At 46.6% G+C, this 10464-nt stretch overlaps 1 non-coding gene across 1 annotated transcript; it reads right to left on the bottom strand.

The window, feature by feature from the left end:
- Window positions 1-1059: 1059 nt before the first annotated feature.
- On the bottom strand, window positions 1060-1158 carry LOC120365919 (small nucleolar RNA U13). The gene has a single exon (XR_005580745.1). It is a non-coding gene; the product is annotated as a small nucleolar RNA U13 (small nucleolar RNA).
- Between the last annotated feature and the right edge of the window lie 9306 nt (window positions 1159-10464).

The raw sequence follows: 10464 nt of genomic DNA, 5'->3' as shown, positions 1-10464 counted from the left end.
CTTCATTCAGATTTTAGTAGTTTTTGCCTAGTGTCCTTCCCCTGTTCCAGGATCTTCTCTAGGATCCCAATGACACTTAATTGTCACATCTGCTTAGGCTTCTCTTAGCTGTGAGATTTTTCTCCTACTTTGCTGAGTTTTGATGTCCTCAACCATATTGAAGGGGACTGGTCAGGTGTTTTATAGAACTACCCTCTATTGGGATTTGTCTGATGTTTTTTCTCATGATTAAACTGGGTTTACGGGTGGAAAACCACAGAGGTAAAGTGCCATTTTCATCATATCATACCTGGAGTACATACTATCGACATGATTTATCATTGTTGATGTTGACATTGGTCACCTAGCTGAAGGAGTATTTGTCAAGTTTCACTAGATCTTTTAATTGAAATCTTTCTCACCTCCCTGAAGGCCACATCAGAAATCACCTTCTCCTAGAAGTTGCCCCAGATTACACGTGCACACACAGGCACACATACTCTATTGGCTCCACTCAGGAGTTAGCACATCTCTAAGTATTTCAGATGTCTGTGAACTTTCCAGTCTCCTCATTCGCACTGCATGCTCTGCGAGGCAGTGACCCAATCCCCAGCAGGTGTCTAGCCTACAATAAAAAGTGACCACACATGTAGTGCTCCCTGATAGTATCTCACAGGCACTATCTGGCTATAAGCCAATGAGGGACGAAGGTCTCTTGTTTTTGCCATTTTATGGATGAAGAAGGATCTTGTACAGCAAGTAACCAGCAGAGCCAGGATCGGCTGTGTGGCTGTGCAGTCGGTTCCTTCTTGGCTCTGCTCCCCTCCTCCCCTCCGTGGGTAGGTAAGCACGCTCAGCTTACCCTCTACGGCTGGCTCAAGGACATGCTGCTGTAATGGAGGCAGAAATGTCTGGTGGGCTGAGTGTCTGGGGCCTCTAGCAGCAGCACCAAGGAAGTGAGGCTCTGTCCCACCCAGGCTCTGTCCCCCTCCCAGCCCTGGCAAGTATGGACCATGCCACCAGCACACCCCCATCCCTATATGTCCTCAAACAACTACAAGCCTTTTTTTTTTTTTTTAACGTCAGACAGGTAATGTGTTGATGTCATAATGAAGCTTAGGGAGGCATATCTCACATGAGTATGAAAACCCAATCATCACACTTAGGAACCACAAAGATCAACCCTTATCATTTGACATCCAGAGACGGGAGGCCGGGCTGTGCACTTGCTAACGTGTTGTGTCAGCGAGAAGTTGAATGATGCACGTGGAGCTGGAACATCTCCCATAAATTTTGTTTTATTAAATTTTAAACTTTAATAAAACAATGACACATTACCAAGTGCCAGCTCTGGACTTCCTCATCCCCACCACCTACCATTGTGGGTTCCCCAAGAGCCCTCCCACCGTCAGAGTCTTCAGAGAGTTCGAGGCTTTCCTATGGTGTTGGCATTGGACTCTGGGCCCTGGACTGGGGAACCAGAAGACAGGAGGCCTAGTGGGACTAGATGGCCTCAGAAGGCCCAGGTAGGCACATGGCTAGGTATGACCCAGGCAACCAGTATGAGAGGTTTCTGGTCTCCAAGACAGGAGAAAGATAACTGGCATTGTCAGCTCTGACTAGGGATGAGTCTCTCTGCTGATTCTCCAGGGACCCAGATTTAACAGTGGAGTTAAGAGCTAGGAGCCCAAGATTCCTAGAGTCAGAGAGATGGTAAGCTGGGCATCCCCTTCTCTCCAACAGCTACACCAGAAGAGCAAATCCTCCCTTCTGTGCCTCTTCTCCTCCATCTTCCTTCAGATTCAAATAAAAGGTAGAGAACAAAGTAATCAGCATCCACTTGGCCAAGATACTTCTCCAAGGGTCACTTCTAATCATGCCACCTCCACTCTGGCACTGGTCTGGGGAGATGAGAGGACTGTCACACGTGTCCCCACATCAGCCCCCTTCAGCAGAAACAGAGAGTAAGGGGGTCTCCTGCACAGGAAGGGCAGCATGGCCTCCCAGTTCCCCCCTCACACAGCAACAGCCCCAAGGACCCTGCTTCCTCACCCCCAGCCCACTTCTTGCCATTTGCTGGATTTCATGCCTTCTCAAATCAGACTTCCTGCAGAAATGCTTTAGGAAAAACATTACAGAACAAACTGGTGACTGCGAGTACAAACAACACTGAGCTTCCTAGCACCCTGCAGCCCCTCCACCACACACTCCTTATGAAGTCCCTGGGAGGCCCCCATGGAAGTTCAGCCTACTTAGCTCAGCACTTTTCAAGCACCATTTCCAGCCATCATTGCTTTTTTCCAGGCCAGAAATCTTGTTGAAAGGATGGAAGAGAAGTGAGAAAGAGATCTGCTAGCCTTGGAACTAATCCATTGTCATTCACCAATGAACTCTCCATCAGCTTTGTAAAGCTTTCACTATGAAACAGCTCCTAAGTCCAGGCAAACAAATCAGCCTATGGAGTTCCATCAAGGACCCAGAAATCCTTGGAGCTGGCATTACAGACCCTCCCCTCTGGTGTCAGATTTCAAGGACCTCCAGGACTGCTCCCCCCTCACTTCCACACCAAGCCCATTAGGTTTTCTTCAGTTCTCTATGCCCTGCAAGGATAAACATGTTTTCTTAAAATGAAGAAATTTTTTTCTCCCCCAAAGGGTGAGAATGTTTCACACTAGGGAGAAGAACAGGCGAAACAGTTCAATTAGGTTTAAGGCATATGCCCACCAAACCCCCTCTTTGTAATTGAAAGTAATGAACTTTAATAAAAAACCAGCACAGCCCCTTCAGCGTCAGATTAGATAGATGTCACTGAAACTCATTTGAGCGCTGTCTTTCAAGATTCCTCCCGCAGGGCATTGCAATGAGTGAAAGCTAGGGAGGAGGAGGAGAGGTTAATAGTTCTGACTCCCTTCTAATCAGCCTCAGCTGGGAGGAGGTTCTGGGACTGGATGCCTGCTGCCTGCCAAAGCCCCTCACCAAAGATCTGTGGAGCCCAAATTAGGGCTCAGCCTTCATGGTCACTTCACGCGTTGACCAAGCTGGGAACACAGAAATGCACAAATGTGCACACTTGCACATACACACACACACAGAGAGCAAGCTTGAGGAGGCCAGGCCACAGCGCCCCTCCCTGCCAGCACCCTCTCTCACCCAGCAAGCGTCCTTCAATCAATTGCCAAGGAGCCCCAGGTCATCATCCCACCTACAGAATGCTCATTCTGGCCCTGGGGCATTTTCAAGAGAAAGATTCACAAATTCACTCCTTGAACTCTGACCTTCTCCTAAACACCTTGGGGCCTGTCACCCCAGCACAGCTCAACAGACTCATCTAGCATCTTTCACCCAAAACAATGACTCCTCCTGACTTCCCTAGTCTTCTCTTCCATGTTTTTATTACAAAAGTCATAGGTGTTCATTATAGAAAATTCAAAAAACACAGAAAAGCCATAAGAAGAAAATGAGACTATCTCATAATATCACCACTCAGAAATCACATTCACATTTTGGTTTAAAGTCTTCCACACATTCTTGTGTGCTTATGAAGACAGGTTTTTGGTTTTGTGGGGGTTTTTTCTAAAGCAAAAATGGGATCTGAATGTTGACTTCCTTGTCTCCGTTCCTATCAAAGTGCATTCTCTGTCACACAGACTCAGAATCTATGACACTCCTGCTCCCCCAGAATCCATTTCTGGGCACTCACCAAGCTTGTGGCACCTCCTTCGTGTGTCCCTTTATCTGCATTCTCACTGCCTTGTGGCTGCAATCAGGCCCCCAGTGCCCTAAGGCCGAGCTCTCAATACCCCTTCACTGGTCTGCCCTCCTCACCCAGGAGGAGGGAGAGGTTAATTGGTTTTGCCCACCATCTGTTTGTGTTCTGAACACATCTGAGCAGAGTTCACAATCAACATCCTCTCTAAGGAATGGATGTCTCAGTCCCAGAGATTGGTTAGATGATGGTACATTCCAGCCGTGGAATACTACGCAGCTGTGCGTAAATGGTGCAGTGGGAGAATATTTAAGACTTGGAGAAATGTTTAAAAAGCAACAATATTTACAGTAAAATCTCAATCTTGTTAAACATTGCATATATTTATAAATACATGCATATACCTGTAACGATGAAGAGATATGCACTAAAAAATTAATACCAATCTGCAGATTATTTAAAATTTCTTCTTTGTGCTTCCCTGGATCTTCCCACATTTATGTATTGAACATTTTTGCTTTGGGAAATTTTTATTTTTAAAAATGTAAAAGCTTGGAAGGATTTAAAGAAAAAAATGCTTAGAGCCATGGTTCTCAGATTTTATCTGCATCAGATTCACCTGGAAGATTCATTAAAACACAGATTGCTGGGCCGCAGGCCTGGAGTTTCTAATTCAGTAGGTCTGGGTAGGAAAGCCTGAAAATTTGCATGTCTAACACGTTTCAGGTGGGACTGATGGGGTCCAGATCTTCGAAAACCACTGTCCTAGAAGCTCCCAGCAGATGGCTTTAGGAAGAAGGTAAGGCCACCATGCTGAATCAATGATAGGGAAATTCCTCCTCACTCCTGCAGGAAGACGCTTACCTTCTAGGGATCCCTGAGCTTTGTCCCACTACCACCTGCCCCCCCACCCTCGCCACCCAACTGTGGCCACAGTACAACGGGAAAGGAGGCACGTGGACAATGCACACGTGGACAATGCACAGTGGTCACCACTTGTGTCCCTGACTTGTGTCCAGAGGATACTGCTGACCCCTTTTCCCAGAATGGGCCCGTCAAGACCCATTCACCTTGAACTTTTTTGGACACTGCTCTGTCCTGCCACTGCACCCTGGGGTCCAAAGAGATGGGACAGGAAAGACGAAGGGCAGGTCAAGAAAGCTGCCAAGCTGTGAGCTTCTGAGGACCCAGGAAACCGCCACACAGAGATAGCCAAACACGGAAAACAGATGTCCACACACATTTCTCCCCATCAGGGAAGACTCCTCATCCTGTGGCCGCATGTTGCCAGGTCACTCTCTCTTAAATAGGAAACTCTCCTGAGCCCATGCCTTCATCCCTTACTTTCAATTCTCTGTCTTGTGCCTGGCTCACCATCCTGTCTAGCAGGACAGAGAAATAAGAAACCAAATATGGCAGTGCAGGGAGGCCCATGCTAGTACCAAGGTGTACATGAGGGTCATCAGCACACTAAGCAGGGCCATTCAAATGGTCTGAGGCAGGCGTCCCCAAACTACGGCCCGCGGGCCGCATGCAGCCCCCTGAGGCCATTTATCTGGCCCCTCGCCGCACTTCAGGAAGGGGCACCTCTTTCATTGGTGGTCAGTGAGAGGAGCACAGTATGTGGCGGCCCTCCAACGGTCTGAGGGACAGTGAACTGGCCCCCTGTGTAAAAAGTTTGGGGACGCCTGGTCTGAGGACAGCAAAAGTGTTTAAATAATGTAGGCTCAAGAAAGCAAGACAGCAAAATGGTTAAGAAGGTGGGCTCTGAGCTCACCCTGTGCTGGATTCAAACCCCAGCCCTATCTTTTACTAACTTAACCTCTCAGGACTGCAGTTATCCCACCTGTAAAGTGGGTGGGCAAGTTGTTTCTAAGATGATCCCCAATGACCTTTGCACATTGTATTCACTCCCCGGTGGAAACCCCTCCCCTTGAGTTGAGTGTGACTGAATCTAACCACTGGCTTCTAATAAATAGAGTATGGTACAAATGATAGGATGTCACTCTTTATTTTCTTTTTGAGACAGAGTCTTGCTCTGTTGCCCAGGCTGGAGTGCAGTGGCACGATCATAGCTCACTGTAGCCTCCACCTCCTGGGTTCAATCCATCCTCCTGCCTCAGCCTCCTGAGTAGCTGGCACTACAGACATATGCCACCACACTCAGGTAATTTTTTGTTTTTATATTTTTGGAGAGACAGAGTCTCACGATGTTGTCCAGACCTCAAGCAACTCTCCCACCACAGCCTCCCAAAGCACTGGGATTGCAGGCTTAAATGACTGTGCCCAGCCAGGATTCACTTTTGAAATTGATGGTTATGGCTTTCACTTCGCATTCTCCCGCTCTCATTCTCTTCTCATCCTTTGCTCTGGGGGAAACAAGCTGCCATACTGTGAGCAGCCCACTGGAGAAGCCCACATGACAAACCGAACTGAGGCTTCCAGCCAACAGCCAGGAACCTGACTTGGGAAGTGGTCCCTCCCCCAGTCAAGCCCTTAGATGACTGCAGCCCCAGCTGACACCTTGACAACAGTCTCACAAGAGACCCTGACCCAGCTAAGCTTCTCTTGGATTCCTGACCCATAGAAACTGAGAGCTAATACATGTGTGTCATCTTGAGCTGTTATTTGTTACACAGCAGTAGATAACTAATACGATGTAAATAGTAACAGTACCTGACAGCAGGGTTGTAGTAAGGATTGAATAGGTGAGTGCAGGTAGAGCTCCTAGCACAGAGCACAGCACATAGTAAGTTCTTACAAATATTGCTAATTACAATAAATAATATCTGCTTCCCACAAGGGCCCCTAAAGGAGGGAGTCTGGTGGTATCATCATGGACACATAGCAAGCTGCAGGTAGAGAGTCAAAGGTGCATGTATCATTTCCCATTCCAGCTGTAACAAATTACCAAAAATATACTGGCCTAAAACAATACAAAGGTACTACTTTTCAGCTGGGGAGGTCAGAAGTCCAAAACGGATCATACAGAGCTAAAACCAACGGGTCGGCAAAGATGTGTTCCTTCTGAAGTCTCTAACAGAAAATACGGTCCTGGCCCCATCCAGCTTCCACAGCTGCCCACATTTCTTGAGTTTCAGTGGCACCACTCTGAACTCTGCTTCCATTGTGACATCTCCTTCTCTGACTCTGACTCTCCTGCCTCTTTTTTTTTTTTTTCTTCAGGGAGTCTTACTCTGTGGCCCAGTCTAGAGTGCAGTGATGCAATATCAGCTCACTGCAACCTCTACCTCCTGTGTTCAAGCGATTCTCCTGCCTCAGCATATGGAGTAGCTGGGACTACAGGCATGTGCCATGTCACCAGGCTAATTTTTGTATTTTTAGTAGAGACGGGGTTTCACATATGGCCAGGCTGGTCTCAAACTCCTGACCTCAAGTAATCTGCCCACCCTGGCCTCCCAAAGTGCTGGGATTACAGGCATGAGCCACTGCGCCTGGCCACCTCTCTCTTAAAAAGACCCTTGTCATTTCATTGACCCCACCTCGATAATCCAGGGTAAGTTCCCTGTCTCAAGACTCCACTTGTTCACATCTACAAGTCCCTGATGCTGTGTAGGGGAATCTATGCAGTTCTGGGGATGAAGACATGGACATTTTGGGGCACATGATTCAGCCTCCCACAGCAGGGTTCCTCCTTGGTCTCGAGCCTTCTCTTCTCCAGTCAAGGCTGTTCCCTGTTCCTTCCACCAAAGAATTCCTTTCCAGGCCAGGCACAGTGGCTCATCCCTGTGATCCCAGCACTTCTGGAGGCTGAGGGAAGAGGACTGCTTAAGCCCAGGAGCTTGAGACCAGCCCCAGCAAAAAAGGCAAGACCCCCTCTATACAAAATCATTCTTTACAATTAGCTGGACACGGCGATACGTGCCTGTACTCCCAGCTATTTGGGAGGCTAAGGCAGGAGGATCACTTAAGCTCAGGAATTTGAGGCTGTAGTGAGCCATGGTTGTGCCACTGCACTCTAGCCTGGGTGACAAAGCAAACCACAGCTCAAAAATGAAATAAATTCATCTGAAGGCCACCTCTCCTCCCAATGTTCTCCATGTCTCTGCCACCTGATTCTTTAAAAAATCAGGTTGAGATAGGAAATCTTGACACTGTATTCCCACAGGGCTGAATTTAATAAGTGAAGATTTTAGTTCTCACACATTCTGCAACACTTCAGGAAAACAAACAACATAGCCTCCCCCTGTCTCTAACACTGATAGCAGCATGAAAATTCCTACTTCCTGTTCCAGTAGCTACAAAGTTGCTCACATGAAAAAAGGTGAATTATTCAGTGAGGTGTTTAACTAGCAGTTAATATTTGATCAATTTGCAATCTTTGATCCATTTCCTAACAGTAGGATGTCCCTGGCTGCTGTCACAGCATGAATGAGGCTCGCTGTTTCAGAAGGTGGCTGTAGATGTGGGCTCATGAGTATGCAAGTGTGTGCACATGCATGTGCAAGGGGGAAGAGGCTCACACACACCTGTCACCTGTGCATGAAGCACAGAAACACAAGCAGCCCGTATTGCAGAGAAAGGGGGCATCTAAATGAGACTTGAGGAGAGCAGGGTTTCACAAGTCAGCAGAGAGGATGTCTCCCTGGAATCCCCCAGAGGAGCACCCACAGGGCCACCGATGCCCAGTCAACTTGAATCATTGCTACCCCTACTATGGCTTTGGCAGCACCATGCTCAGCACACGGCACAAAACTAGCATAGGGTCAAAGAAACAAGTGATCCAAACTTGGGGGCTCCATAAAACCTCTACTTCCAGATGTCCCATTTGGACTCAGTACCAGTCCTTGCCTCCCACCCGCAGCCAAGCCTGGACTGTGGAGGAGTTTAAGATCTAACGTAATTGTATGAAAAAATGCTCATCATCACTGATCACTAGAGAAATGCAAGTCAAAACCACATCAAGATACCATCTCATGCCAGTTAGAATGGCGATCATTAAAAAACCAGGAGACAACAGATGCTGGAGAGGATGTGGAGAAACAGGAACACCTTTACACTGTTGGTGGGAGTGTAAATTAGTTCAACCATTGTGGAAGACAGTGTGGTGATTCCTCAAGGCCCTAGAAATAGAAATTCCGTTTGACCTAGCAATCCCATTATTGGGTATATATCCAGAGGATTATAAATTGTTCTATTATAAAGATACATGCACACATATGTTCATTGCGGCACTGTTTACAATAGCAAAGACCTGGAACCAACCCAAATGCCCATCAATGATAGTCAGGACAAGGAAAATGCAGCACATCTACACCATGGAATACTATGCAGCCATAAAAAATGATGAGTTTGTGTTCTTTGTAGGGACGTGGGTGAATCTGGAAACCATCATTCTCAGCAAACTGACACAAGAGCAGAAAACCAAACACTGCATGGTCTCACTCATAAGTGGGTGTTGAACAATGAGAACACATGGACAAAGAGAGGGGAACATCACACACTGGGGCCTGTCAGGAGGTGGGGAAGGATCAAACACTGGGGCTTGTTGGGAGGGCTGGGGGAGGGATAGCATTAGGAGAAATGCCTAATGTAGATGATGGGGTGATGGATGCAGCAAACCACCATGGCACGTGTATACCTATGTAACAAACCTGCACAATCTGCACCTGTACCCCAGAACTTAAAGTATAATTTTTAAAAAAGATCTTATGTAATTGTTCTTTGTCCCAACAAAGGAATTAACTAATCACCCTCAGACAGATTATCTTCTGCTTTGCCAATTGTCACTTGCAGGAAACTGGACACTTGCTGGGATCTTCAGTTTCTAAAATGAGAATGTTACCTAAAAGCCAGTCTTCCCCCCAGAAAATGAGGTTTTTCCCTATTTGGTGCCACAAATCCAACACATGGAACCAAAAGTGAGCATCAAGCAGTGCAGGCTTTATTTAATGGCCAAAGAATTAAGAAGCAAGAGCCTGGCTCACAAATCAACTTCTCAACTAGTGAAGCGTGAAGGGGTTAAAATATAGACACCAGGTAACAAGAATACTACAAAAAGAGAAATGCTCCTCCTGACTCATTAGGGAGAAGCCTGAGCATCACACAGACACACATGCACATTCATGCACACACATGAACATACATACATACACGCACTCATGTATGCATACACACATACACTTCAGGAATCTCTCCAGTTGAACACAGCTCATCCTGGGAGCTAAGAGCCAGTAACTACTCCAAAAGAGGCCATTTCTCACAGGTACCTTCCCAACTTCAGCTCAAGGTTCCTAGACGGGAAAAGGGCTGCAGAGAGGAGGGCTTCTGATCAAACACGGCCCAGGACCTGGCCACACTGTCAGCCCCTCCTGCCACCTTCCCCTATTTCTGAATAACAGCACAATTCAAATGTGCTGCTTAACAAACCAAAAGTAGCACGTTTATATCAGAATGAGGCTTTTTAAGTTTCTGTGCCTCTCCCACTGTGAAGCAATTTTGGCGTATCCATTTACTTATCCCAAACTGTGAAAAGAACTGGGGCTTTTGTGGGTTAGGTATTATTAAACACAACCATCAGCACCTCCTGTATATGTCATTGATTGAGATAAATGACACGATTTTTTACTTAAAAAAAAAACCTACACCTAATGAAGTCTCTTTGGTGCCAACATTTCAGCAGTAGAGATAAATGAAACAATTTCTCGGTATCCATTATTTTAAATTACAGACATCAACCCTGATGCTGTTTTCAAGGTTTATTGACTTTTCATAGGCTATATCAGCTTCAACATTCCACACATGTAATAGAAACCTGA

The sequence above is a fragment of the Saimiri boliviensis genome, chromosome 1 (assembly GCF_048565385.1).
Source record: "Saimiri boliviensis isolate mSaiBol1 chromosome 1, mSaiBol1.pri, whole genome shotgun sequence".
NCBI classification, from domain to species: Eukaryota; Metazoa; Chordata; class Mammalia; order Primates; family Cebidae; genus Saimiri; species Saimiri boliviensis.
The sequence above is the reverse complement of the archived record's forward strand: the minus strand, read 5'-3'. Positions and strand labels throughout refer to the sequence as shown.